The following is a 13,691-nucleotide window of genomic DNA, read 5'->3' on the forward strand; positions in this document are numbered from 1 at the left end:
ACATTGTTCCTGGTTCTAAATTGACTGAAAGTAAGTTACTTTCTTCGGTTCATGGTAGAGCACTTGAATATAATTTAAGGCAGGATCAATGACTCCTAGGCTCTGCTGATACAGCTGACTGCAGCTGGCTCTGCCAAAGGAAGTAGGGTAAGGATGGAGCAACCCAATAATGCAAGATGGAGTTTTGCCAAGGGTAAAAACTCATAGCAAAGATCAGCTTGCCATAATGTTCTCTGAGAGGGGAGAAAAATCAGCATGCATGTTCAGGACAGATAAAGTGAACAAGGTTAGTAGTGATGAAAAACTCTGAAAATGTTATTGCCTTCAAGTCACATGTTACTGCAGGTAATATTTCAACCCAAATGTTGATATCTGTGACATCTGCTGTCTATAAGTGCCTGAAGGGAGGTTGTAGCCAGGTGGGGGTTGGTCTCTTCTCCCAGGCAAGCAGCACCAGAACAAGAGGACACAGTCTCAAGCTGCACCAGGGGAGGTTTAGGCTGGATGTTAGGAAGAAGTTCTTCACAGAAAGAGTGCTTGGCCATTGGAATGTGCTGCCCAGGGAGGTGGTGGAGTCACCATCACTGGAGGTGTTTAGGAAGAGACTTGATGGGGCACTTTGTGCCATGGTTTAGTTGATTAGATAGTGTTGGATGATTGGTTGGATTGGTTCTCAAAGCTCTCTTCTAACCTGGTTTATTCTATTCTATTCTATTCTATTCTATTCTATTCTATTCTATTCTATTCTGAAATAATTTCATAACAGAAAGAGCTGGGAGAGAATTGCATGAATAGAATGATAATGCAAATCATATATGTAAATTAAGAAATGATCAATTCTATTTCAGGGTGGTATTGAATGATCACCAAGGCAGGGGTAAAGAAGGGTATTTTTTGGGATGAAATTTGCTCACTGAGGGTATTCAAATTACTGTGTTATTCTCAGAACAATTAACTCATAGAAATGATAAAGAAATTATAAAGATCAGTGGTAGCTGAATTTCTGCTGTAAAATGAGCATGGGATGTGATAAAACTACAGAACTTGGAAAATAGTTTCTATACATCTCTGAGGGTTTCCCATTTATTTTTTTATTTCATCAGCCAATACAATTTTTATAAATAAATTTTTAAGTGTAAGAACTGATAAAATAAGTTAATGCAGTCTTTAGGTACAGTTCTTGACATTTTATAACTAGCTCAGTGGTTAGAATTTAGCTTAGCAGTGTTTTTGGAAGAGGCATCTACAACCTCCCGTGGCAACCTGTTTCAGTGTCTCACCACCTTTACTGTAAAGAATTTCTTCCTAATCTCTTGTCTTAATCTATCCTCTTCCAGATCAAACCCATTGTCCCTTGTTCTATCACTACAAGCCCTCGTAAAAGGTTCTTCTCCAACTTTCTTGTAGGCCCTCTTCAGGTACTGGTAGGCTCCCTGAAGCCTTCTTTTTTCCAGGCTGAAGAGCCCCAGCTATCTCATCCTGTCCCCGCAGGGGTGGTGCTCCAGACATCTGATCATCTTTGTGGCCTTCCTCTGGACCTGCTCCAGCAGTTCCATGTCCTTCTTAGGCTGGGGATCCCAGAATTGGACCCCAGGTGGGGTCTCAGAAAAGCAGAATAGAGGGGGAGAATCACCTCCCTCATCCTGCTGGACACACTTAACCAGAATCTGAGAGAAAAGAACGTTAGGACTTGAGATCTACATTGTGTTTCTGCATTTTTTCTCTGGGTACTCAGTATGCTGGATGTAATGAACCTTATTCAAGGAACACTCTGTTCTTCCCTGCATGTTACATAAGGACTTGGGAGACTTGCCTCAGCCGTACTTAAGTCTAGTTGTTGGTGTGGACAATTAAATTCATGTAAATTTTCCTCCCTCTTTCTCTCTCTCATTTTTTTAATAAACTGCATGCAGTGGTGCTTTTAAAATGCTACTAATTGATATTTCTTTTGTAGGTGGTATTAAATCCTTATGTATCCTATTTGCTAAAGGAAACAGTGAAAACCTAATGTGTAAAAAATTGCAGATTCTGGCTTTTTAACTTAATAAGGATGGCTGATGAGCAAGTGAAGCTCTGTGATATTTTGAATAAATTAGTCACACCTTAATGAAATGAAAATGTGGTAGATTTTATTTTTGTCTTTGATTAGTTATTGAAATTCAGTGTTAGCCAAATGGAATAAATCAGGAGGAAATCATTGTTGATCCAATATTTTTCTGATAAAAATCAGTTAAAAAAGGACAACTTTTCAAAAATGTTTTGAAGAGCTGCAGAATATTGTAGAAAATGGTTTTGGTAGTGTTCTGATGATAGAGGTGAGGAAAATAATATTCAAAAAAGTGTAAAAAATGAATTCTTCCTTTCTGACAGAATTCTTGAATGATGTATACTTTTTAATGACAAAAAAAAAAAAAAGAAAGAAAAAGAATGGGGTTGGCAGAAGAATGCATGTTGATACACAGCCTTGGAATTGCCTGATATTATATCATAGAATTTAAGATTTATTTCAGTTGGAAAAGACCTCTAAGCCCACTGAGTTCAACCATGAACCTATGGCCACTATGGCCATCAAACTAGCTCCCAAAGTGCTACATCCACGTTTCTTAAGCACCTCTGGGGATGGTGACTCCATCACCTCCCTTAGCAGCCTGTTCACTCTTTCAGGACAGAAGTTTTTCCTAATATCTAACCTAATCCTCCCCTGGCATAATTTCAGACAAAATTCAAGATATGGAATTTCAGGATATGGAAAAGGCTGAATTGTTCAATGACTTCTTTGCTTCAGTCTTCAGTGATAATCATTTGAGCCATACCATTCAAGTCATCTTGGGCAATGGCTGGGTCTGGGAAAGTGAAGAACCACCCACAGTTAGTGGACATCAGGTCCAGGAATACCTAGAGAACCTGAATGTGCACAAGTCCATGGGACCTGAGGGAATACATCCATGGGTCCTGAAGGAATGGGTGGCTGAGGTTGCTAGGCCACTAGCCATCATATTTGAGAAGTCATGGCAGTCTGACAGAGTTTGCACAGGTTGGCAAAGGGGAAACAAAGCCCCTGTTTTTAAAAGGGGAGCAAAGAAAACCCAGGAAACTACAGACCACTCAGTCTCACCTCTGTACCAGGATTACGGAGCAGAACTTTCTGGTGGCTGTGCTAAGGTGCATGATAGGTAAGTGTTCACACCAGGACCATGGTCAAAATGTAGGTGCATTAAAAACATTTTTAACAGGTGAAAACATAGGGCCCTGTAGCTGGAACTATGTCTTCAGAGACACCAGAAATGGTATTGTCTTATGCTTGGAAGAGCCATAAATACAGGTTGTACAGAAAAGGACCAGAGGGACTTCATGATTAGCCTAGGAAACAGCTTGAAACCTGTATCACCCACACGTTCTAGTTTCTTGTGTAGGCAGAACCACTCTCATTTTCTTAAGCATCCTATAAGGTAAAAGTTCTTGCTAGTCTGATGATTGTGGATGTGTCCATCACTCTGCATTAGTTGACTGCAGTTCTGATCATGAACACAGTTATCATCTGTGGTCAACAAACCCATTCTTACAGCATGAAACAATGAATAAATCATGCTGAGGCTACAGAAAGTATCTCCCAATTAAATCAGCTTAACTAAGGAATATATTTAAGGAGACATAAAAGGAGAAAGCAAGCAAGGGAGAATATTTTTGTAGTATTTCTGAGAAGTCATTGAAACCAATTTAATTTGGTCATAAGCAGTTACTCTTTGCTGACATGTAGCAGCAGGAGATGTGGAACGGCCCAAAAGCAAAGAGTGCTTGAACGACAAAAATCTTGTTCTTCACCTAGCAACAATTGCCTTAAATATGTTTAATCTGGTAATTTTGCTCTTTTGTTTTGCTGGGTTTGTAAAGTTGTTTGTACAAGTCTTTTGCTCAGTGGCTGTAACTTCAGACAGATCCTTTTTTCTTTTTTTCTCATATGGTCTCACTAGGAAACATGGCATGCAAAAACAGAACAGCAGGAGAGGAAAAGACACCAGGCACAACCTGTCTTTTTCTTTTAGGTGTCACACCATAATTTATGCTTGCCTGCCAGGCAGCACGGTGCAGACACCATGTGAAAGAGCAATTTGCTCCTATCAAAAGTGTAGAGAGGAAAAATCATTGTCAGGAAAGTTATTAATTTAGGAAGAATGGCAAAAGCCAGCCTTACATTGCATGATCACACAGATTTTTTGAATTTCCCTCCATCAGGCAGTCTCTCATTTCCCTATTTCCTACACATTCTCGTTCCATAAGCTCCCCTTTAAAATTGATTGGTGGCAAGCTCACTTCATGGTAGCCAGCTGAGTAAGATTACCCTCTTATTATTTTGCAGAGTTGATGCTGATCTTCATTAGTTTCAAGACAGTTTCAATACCAAGGTGTGCGTTTCTCAGGCATTATGCCAGATGGGCTCTTAGTGTAGAATTTGCCTGTTAACAGCTAATTGCCTTTGTTCTTTGTAGCGTAGAATTTGCCAGTAAAAAGCTAATTACCTTTGTTCTTTGTTTTGTAATTGTTAGGGTTTGTGGGGTTTTTTTCCTCTTTTTCTTTCCCTTTTCCTTTTCTTTTTCCCTTTTCCTTTTCCCTCTCCCTCTCCCTCTCCCTCTCCCTCTCCCTCTCCCTCTCCCTCTCCCTCTCCCTCTCCCTCTCCCTCTCCCTCTCCCTCTCCCTCTCCCTCTCCCTCTCCCTCTCCCTCTCCCTCTCCCTCTCCCTCTCCCTCTCCCTCTCCCTCTCCCTCTCCCTCTCCCTCTCCCTCTCCCTCCCCCTCCCCCACTCCCCCCCACCCCCCCTTTATTTCTTTTCTTTTGCCTGGAATAATGCATTTTTCCATTTAGTCTAATTCAAAAGCTGTTGTCAGGGATGTGTTTTCTGATGTATATTGTGTACACAGAATTTAAGTGCCATAACTGCAACTCCATCAGGCTTAAGTCAATACGCTGTTGCTACAGGGGAAGGAATTTAAAGTTGAAAATGGTTAGCAAACTGAAGGGACACAAATGACTTATCTATTTGCAGGTTGTACTTTATGACTTTTAATTCAGTCTGTGATTTTCTGTTATTCTTAATTCATATCATAGAATGGTTTGAGTTGAAAGGGACCTTAAAGATCAAGTTCCAAACCTGTGCCATGGGCAGGGATATGTCCCACTGGACCAGATTGCTCAAGCATGATCCAGCCTGGTCTTAAATGCTTCCAGGGATGAGTCCATAAGTTCTCTGTGCAATCAGTTCCAGTGTCTCACCAACCTCTATACTAAAGAACTTCTTCCTAATGTCTGATCTAATCTACTTTGCTCTAGTTTAAAACCATTGCTCCTCATTTAAACTCCTTTCTCTACTTTTGATGCACTTTTGTGCTTCTCATTAAAAAGTCTGCATTCCTCAACAAAAACCCCCAAACAGCAAAACAAAGCAAAACAAAACATAAACAAACAAACTAACAAAGTAAAACCAAACCAACCAAACTAAAACCCACACCACATCTAATGACAATTGCAGGCACCATTAATCTTTTGGCTTAGTCACCCAGGCAAACCTCTGAGGAAACTTTCTTAGTTTGAGAACTCTGCCTGAGGCCCTTCTGGGTTCTGCAAATAGTGATTGCATGCATTTTATCATGTGCCATGCTTGTTTCATGAATCTCATTAAGTGCCCATTTATACTTTGACTTGATTTATCTGTTCTCATTTATGCATGAGTGTGAAATGCCTGTTCCAAAGAATGTTAGAAAGAACTATTTTTTTTATTGAGTGGTATTATTCATACGTATTTTTTTTTTTTGTTGCTTAATGAAAACCATGACCTAAATTAGAACTCAGGTCAATGAATTTTGAAGTTAAGGTTGTATTAGAAAAATAAAGGCAGGACACTGAAGAGGAATTCTCAGAAGTATTTTTACATATGGAGGATTTCAGTCATGCCATGTTATCATATTTGAGTGGACACTGAAAAAGAAAGTAGTAGTTCTCTTAGTGATTTTTGGTTTTCTCCTGAATGCATAGAAGAAGAGGGTGGTTTGTTTTCATATTCTGAATTTTGATCTGAATTCATAAAAGAAACTGAGGCCAGGATGAAGTGTCTGGCTCAAGGACAGGATAAGGGGATAGAAAGCCTTTATCCATGTGGTTCTTAGCTAGTATTCCTCTATAATGTTGAAAAGCTATAGGCGTAGTGACCTGAATTACCTCACTAAAAGAAAGGCATTGAGGTACCAGAGTGTGTCCAGAGAAGGGCAATAAAGCTGGTAAAGATTTTGGAGAACACTGACTGGGAGCAGAGACTTGAGACTTCTTTATTCTTCCATATTTAGTGCATGTCTGGGCTACTGATTGCATCTGGAGAAACCTTTACCATTTAGTTTTAGTTGTTTCACTTTGGAGAGCTGTATGTTCAGGATGCAAGAATGATGGTTTCCACTTGAGGACAGAGGCAAGATAAATCTCAGGGATTTGAGCCTGCCTGGTTGCTTCATTGTCCCAAGTGAGTATTCCTAGGCTCTTTAGCACACACTTGCTCTCCCCAGGATTTTCTGTGTGTTTTGCCCATCTCCCTTATTTTATTACCGAGCTCTCATCTTGGATCTAAAAAACATTTATTACAGAAATCTCAGTATTTTCTAGAGGATGCATTTTGCCAAATAGATTTTGAATTTATATTGGGGGGAGGGGAGGAGGGAGTGGGAGGAAATGCCTCAGCTCTTTTGTTTGTGACTTAGTTCTTGTTTCCATTTGCAAGAAAAGGAAATGTGTGTCACAGGGAAGCTGAGCAGTCTGTCTCCCTCTTTCTGCACTAGCTGCAGAACTGGGACTGTGAGAATGATGGCTGTGTCTTTCTTCAATTTTGTGGTTCTTTCTAGTCATGTTTTCTGTTGTGGTCCCCAATGGAAAAATAAAGCACAAGAACAAAAAGCCCTGCGCTCTAATGTGGTTGCAATTGGTCTTCTCTGCAGATTCGCTTCCTTTTAAGTGTGGTATCCATGCAGAACATCAGCAAATAACATTAAGATTAATTTCAGATTAAGCTCAACAAAACAAAGCATTTACTCCAAGAGATACAACTCTTATTTTTTCCACTGTAAGTCAGACATGCCTGATTTTCAGTTGAGTAGTTATCAGAATCATAGAATGGTCCAGGCTGGAAGGGACCCCCAAAGGTCAGCAAGGACATCCCCAACTAGATCAGGCTGCCCAGGACCTTATTGAGCCTCACCTTGCCTCCCTGGGCAACCTGTTTCAGTGTTCCACCACCCTCATAGTGAAGAACTTCTTCCTGATATCCAATCTAAATCTGCCCTTCTCTAGTTTGAAGACATTGCCCCTTGTTCTGTCCCTGCAGGCCTTTGTAAACAAGTCTCTCTCCATACTTCCTGTAGGTCCTCTTCAGGTACTGGAAGGCTGCTATAAGGTCTCCCCAGAGCCTCCTCCTCTCCAGGCTGAACAACCCCAGCTCCCTCAGCCTGTCCTCAGGGTAGAGGTGCTCCAACCCCCTGATCATTTTCCTGGCCCTCCTCTGGACCTTCTCCATCAGGCCCATGTCCTTCCTATATTGAGGGCTCCAGACCTATACACAGTACTCCAGGTGAGGTCTCACCAGAGCAAAGTGGCAGAATCACCTCTATGGATCTGCTGGCAACACATCTTTTGATGCAGCCCAGGATGTGATTTGCATTCTGGGCTGCAAGTGCACACTGCCTGCTCATGTCCAGCTTCAAGGCTAAGGAAACAAGGTAGTTATTTATTTCTCCTTCTTTCCTAAAAAGACAAGGGCAAAATACAATTTCAGCTGCAATATTACATCATCCCAGAATGAATGCAGACTCTGATTCCTTTGATTCCTGAGAGAAAGTGGCTTCTTCAGGGCTGCTCAGATCTGTCTACAGACCTTCCCAGCATGATGTTTGCATGTCGTTGATTGCCACATGTTTAGCAAATGTCTTCCTAATGATATCAGTTCTAACATAACTCATGTATCTAAGGAAAAGGAATGAGGAAATGTCACTCACATCAAATTAGCTTTGCATAGCAAACCACTTTTAGGGAAGGCATCTGAAAACTGTTCAGATAGGTTGATTTTGATTGCAGAAATGTTTGTAATTCAGCTACAGTTTGTCCTAATGTAGGACAATATTACAAGGCTGTAATATTTTAGGCCAAGACAGCAATGTACTTCTATCTCAGATATGTATTCTTTCTAAATTTTATGGCAAAGTGAAGTGATTCTGCCCCTTAACTCTGCTCTTTTGAGACCCCACCTAGAGTACTGCATCCAGTTCTCATGCTGCCACCATAAGGGGGACATTAAACTGCCAGAGGCCAGAGGAGGCCGTGAAGGTGGTCAGAGGGCTGGGTCACCTTCCCTATTGGAACAGGCTGCAAGAGTTGGGGCTGTTCAGCCTGAAGAAGAGATGACTTCAGGCTCCAGATCACAGAGCAGCCTTCCAGTACCTGAAGCCTCCCTGGAGCCTTCTCTTCTTCAAGTTGAACAGCCCCAACTCTCTCTGCTTGTATCCATAGGGGAAGAATAGGATAGAATAGGATAGTATAGGATAGAATAGAATAGAGTAGAATAGAATAGAATTAACCAGGTTGGAAGAGACCTTTGAGATCATCGAGTCCAACCTGTCATCCAACACCATCTAATCAACTAAACCATGGCACCAAGCAACCCATCCAGTCTCTTCCTAAGCACCTCCAGTGATGGTGACTCCACCACCTCCCTGGGCAGCCCATTGCAATGGCCAGTAATTCTTTCTATTAAGAACTTCTTCCTAGCATCCAGCCTAAAATGACTCCAGCCCTCTATGTTTTCAGTGTTTGTTGTGTCTTCTATGTTTTGTATGTCTTCTGTTTCAGTATTTAAAAAAGGAAGTTTGTATAAAACTATCAAAGACATTATTTGGATACAGCACAACAGATAAATGTAATATGAAGTGTGTTGTAGTTTGAGCTGGGTGCCCCCCTGGTGCATTCACTTCCTGTGTCCAGAAGTCCAGCCCAGAGGGATGGACACAGGAAATTGTGTATTCCCTACCATAATTCTTTGCACCACTATAAGATCCAGTGCGGAGTCTGGCACTTCCTCTTTCCTTCCCTCTCCGAGACTTGGTAACTGGGGGAGAGATCTCCCGGCCATGGGCCTGACTGGGCCCAAGGCCACAGGGGGATGGGCAGTCTCAGGCCTGGCCAGCTGAGACTAGCCCAGCAGAGGGAGGGGGAAGAAGGAGCCCTGGGGGTTTTGGATGCACCCTCAGGTGGGGATGGGATCTTTCTTTGTCACTGCGCTTTGGGTTTTTTGTAACATTCACTGCTTTCTATTTAAACTTTCATCACTTTTGCAATCCGTTTGCCTGAGTCGTTATTTCTGCCTGTGGTGGGGAGGGGACCTGCCCCAACCCATTACATTTTTGGCGCCCAACGTGGGGCTCGAACCCACGACCCTGAGATTAAGAGTCTCATGCTCTACCGACTGAGTTTAGCCGTGGTTTCTTTCTCAGTGGGGGAGGGAAAGCAGAGCCTTTCCTTTCGAACCACCACACTCTTTTTATTGGCGCCCAACGTGGGGCCAACTGCAGCTCGGATTGCAAAAGATGGAGAGTTTAAATTTAGTTCTGGGCGTCGGTTTGGGTTTGGAAAGTTGGGGCTCAGGTTTTGTGTTACCGGGGCGACTGTGTGAACTCCTGTGGGCTGCAGAAGGATAGCTGGTGCGTGGTCGATGGCATGGAAGTCCCTACTGTTGTTTGGGAACAGCGAGGGGTGGTTCTTTCTGTGACTTTCTGCCCAGGGTAGCTTAAGAATGCTCGAGTAGCCTAAGAAGGCGAGACCTGCCTTCTCCTCGTTCTCTGCGGAGCGGCGGGGAGCGGAGGAGGGGCAGCGGCAAGCAGAGCGTGGTCGGCCCGCGGCCGCTGCGGGGAGCGGACACCCGCGGCGAGCGGGCAAGCGACTGCTGGGGGTGACTCGGACTCTGCATCGCGGCGACAGAGACGGCGGGGGCCGGGCCGGGCCGCGTTCAAGCGGCGGCGGCGGCACCGCCCGAGCCGGGCTGCGTTCAGGCGGCGGCGGCAGCTGTAAATCTTTCCCTGGTGTTTTCGGACGTGTTCCGAAAATGGCGCCGAGCACCTGGCTCTGCCTCCCTGCTTCTTCAGCGGGCTGTGGCGCAGCTCCTCCCTCTTCCGGGGGTGGAGGTTGTGCAGCTGGATGCTGTCCTGCCTCGGTACGCGAGTAAAACCAAAGAAAGATTTTAGACAAGTTTTCATGTATGGAAACTGTAGACATTTGGTGTGAAATTTGATATAGGCATATTTGGAATAGAGATTTATCTTTGAGACCAGAGGGTTATTGGTTCCATGCTATTGGCAAAGAACATGTTTTGAAATTATCCAAAATATTGGTTTTGAGTACCCCACCTGAAATTATAATAGAGGGACTAAGAGAAAAAGGGCATACTTAAACAGAGTGTCAAATGCATAGATCACAGTTATGAACAAAAATTTAAGGTAAGATGTCCTAATAAATTTATTGTCTTTCAGTAACATGTCACATAGTTAGAGCTGTTCTATCTGATGCAATTCTAAAATCCACTTACAAGTAGAGATTTTAAAAATGATTGCAGTTCGGGAAAATTAAATCAAGAAAGAAGAAAGCACATCTTATTGTTTCACATTCCTCAAAACATTTACGGCCTGTTGGGACAACCTACTGCAAGGTTCTTGCTCTGAGCCTGTCAACTGGCAGGTTCTTTTCTGAGGGATACCCATTTTGATGGTCTGAGATGCCCTGTTTGCCTGTCCCTGTCAGACAAATAGTGCTCACAGGTGGATGTACTCAAATGCATACTTAAGAAAACAGCAAATGGAGCCTAGCGCCCAAAGAAAGGAATATTTAGGTCATACCTTGTTGAGTGAGTACATATTGAATCATGCTTCTGTATAATGTGATTGTTTGTGTAGTGTTGGCTCCATGGTTGCCTGTGAAATGCCAGTCACTTTTTCTTTTTTTTTTGCCAGATGTAGGAGAAGACAAGCTAACAAGTCTGGGCAGCTACCTGAAGTGACTATCTTTGGCTGTCAAACTGATACCAAAGCATTTTGGTTTACCTTTAGAACACTTCCAAAACTATACGGTGTAGTGTTTGAAAGACACGCCTTAGAATCCAGAATCTAGCTGATCATCATAGCTCTTTCTAGGCCTCAAAGATATTTTTTCCCCTTTTTGAAACAACCACAGATTTCACTTAGGGCAAACAATCAAAGTATAGGGGTTAGAGTGTAGGGGTTAAATCATGCCTAGGTGAGAATAGAAGCATAATTTTTGTCATGCAATGGTGTTTCTCCTTACCGTGGTGAAAATGTTGAGGTTAGACAGTTAATTTACCTGGATGTGACAAATATGAGGTGTTTCAGAAAGAGATCTGTCCTAAACAACGGTTTGTTGAATTTAAATCTTTATGTTTGCAACAGCCAGGAAAAACAAACAACATATTCTTTTCAAACATGCTCGGAGCACAAAAGTTGACAGGATCTACAGGACAAGATGAAATCTCCTGAGATGAAAAAAGTAAATAACATTGTTAATTCTATATTCATTAAAGAAGCTTGGGAGATTCCATCATGAGATCTAATCTTAGTAAGGGATGTATTGGAAATCAGTTTCAAATCAAAAGTGTAGCAGAGTATTTATAGAACACAATGACACATGAACATGAGACTCAAGAGTTCTAAGAGAAAGAGCTGAAACTGGACTGGAGTGTAACAAAAGGCAGTGACAGCTTTTAAAGGGTGGTAAGGAAAGTGTTTCAAACTGTCCTGCTCTGTACAGGCACTGAGAGAACTGCAGCCCTTGGGAATTAAGTTGGGTTCAGTGAATGGTCTCACTGCTGATGCCTTCCTTGTCCTGAGAAAAGGAGCAAGGTGTCATGTACAACCTGACTGTTAGTGTGGTTGAGTTCCTTTTATGAGAAAAGAGTGCCACACTTATCTCATCAGGTCTCCATTAGGATTAGCTAATTGTTTGGAACAAAATTGGAATTTGACAAATCCACAGCTTCCTTATATCCCTTTACTGACAAAATAAGTTCATATAAACAATTTGTATAACAGAATGACAGCATGAAATTGTCAAAAGACTAGCAGGGAAGTTCTTGAGGCCAAGTTTTCAGCTGCTGTGGAGAGATGATGTATATTCTAGAGTCAGCCATAAACCTCAGGCTAAGAACTGCTAACACATGTGCTTGAATACTGAACTGGAAGATTTTATTTTGCAGATGCACTATTTAACCTCCTCCGTGAAACAGTGCTCAGTGATGCATCTGATGCAAGATTAATTTTAGAGTTGTAGAATCCTAGAATGGCTTGAGGTGAAAGGGACCTTGCAGATCGTCTATTTCCAATTCCTCTGCCATGGACAGGGCACTCCCACTAGACCAGGTTGCTCAAAGTCTTATACAGCCCAGTCTTAAACACTTCCAGGGATGTCTCAAAAACTTCCAATGTCTCACCACCGTCACAGTAAAGAACTTCTTCCTAACATCCCATTTAAATCTACCCTGCTCTAGTTTAAAACTCTCACCCCTTATCCTATCACCACTTGGACCATTTGCCCAGGAATGATAGATAAGTTTGAGCAGACATATATTGCACTAGCTAGTAGTTTATCACCATAAAATACTTGACACATTTCAGCACAAAGCTAGGACCAAGACCATCACTGCTGAAGTCATTACATTAACATGGAGCTTATGAAAGCTTATGGTTTGCTTTTCTTGGACAGGCTGCAGAACAAGTGCAAAGGGCAGGGTTTACCAACCCAGAATTTGTCTCCTGTCATGTTTGAAATACAATACTACCCTCCTCTAGCTTGGATCCATTCCACCTAGCCCTGTCACTACCTGACACTACCTCATCAGTTTTCTTGTGGGCTCCCTTCAGATACTGGAAGGCCACAATAAGGTCTCCTTGGAGCCTTCTCTTCTCCATGCTGAACAACCCCAGCTCTCTCAGTTTGTCCTTATAGGAGAGGTGCTCCAATGCTTTGAAACTGGAGCAGGGTAGTTTTAGTTTGGACATAGGGAGGAAGTTCTTCACAATGAGGGTGGTGAAATACCAGAACAGGTTGCCCAAAGATGTGATTGGAGCCCTGTCAAAGTCAAACTTGGTGTGGCCCTGAGCAACTTGACCTAGTTGGATATGTCCCTGCTGACTGCAGGGGGCTGAGCAAGATGACCTTTGAGGGTCCCTTAGAACTTGATGCATTCTGTGATTCTGTGACTATTCCCATTTCCTATGTATTCCATTTCCCATAAAATAAGAAAATCTCAACAAAATCTGATACATTGTTTCACATGAGAACTGGAACATGATGTGCTTCACTGTCAGAACTGCCTGTCCCCGTGGTAAGCTAGTGGTACATTGTTCCTGAGTTAACTCTGTGCAGCTGAAAGCCAGGCAAAGCCAAGATCTTGGAGAAATTTGTCTGGTTTAAGGCAAGGAATTTATTGCTAAGATTGGCTTTTACAGTCCAGGAGTTATGAATATGAGGAACACAGACAACTGCCTTGCTACTGACACTTTGGTGCTGCAATAAGGTTAATCTTGCCTTTCTTTTTATTTTTGCTAACATAAGGGCATAAAACCCCCTGAAAAAATAATTGTATTCTCTCTTGATTCTTTTCTT

Source organism: Dryobates pubescens, chromosome 4 (assembly GCF_014839835.1).
Source record: "Dryobates pubescens isolate bDryPub1 chromosome 4, bDryPub1.pri, whole genome shotgun sequence".
In the NCBI taxonomy this organism is placed as follows: Eukaryota; Metazoa; Chordata; class Aves; order Piciformes; family Picidae; genus Dryobates; species Dryobates pubescens.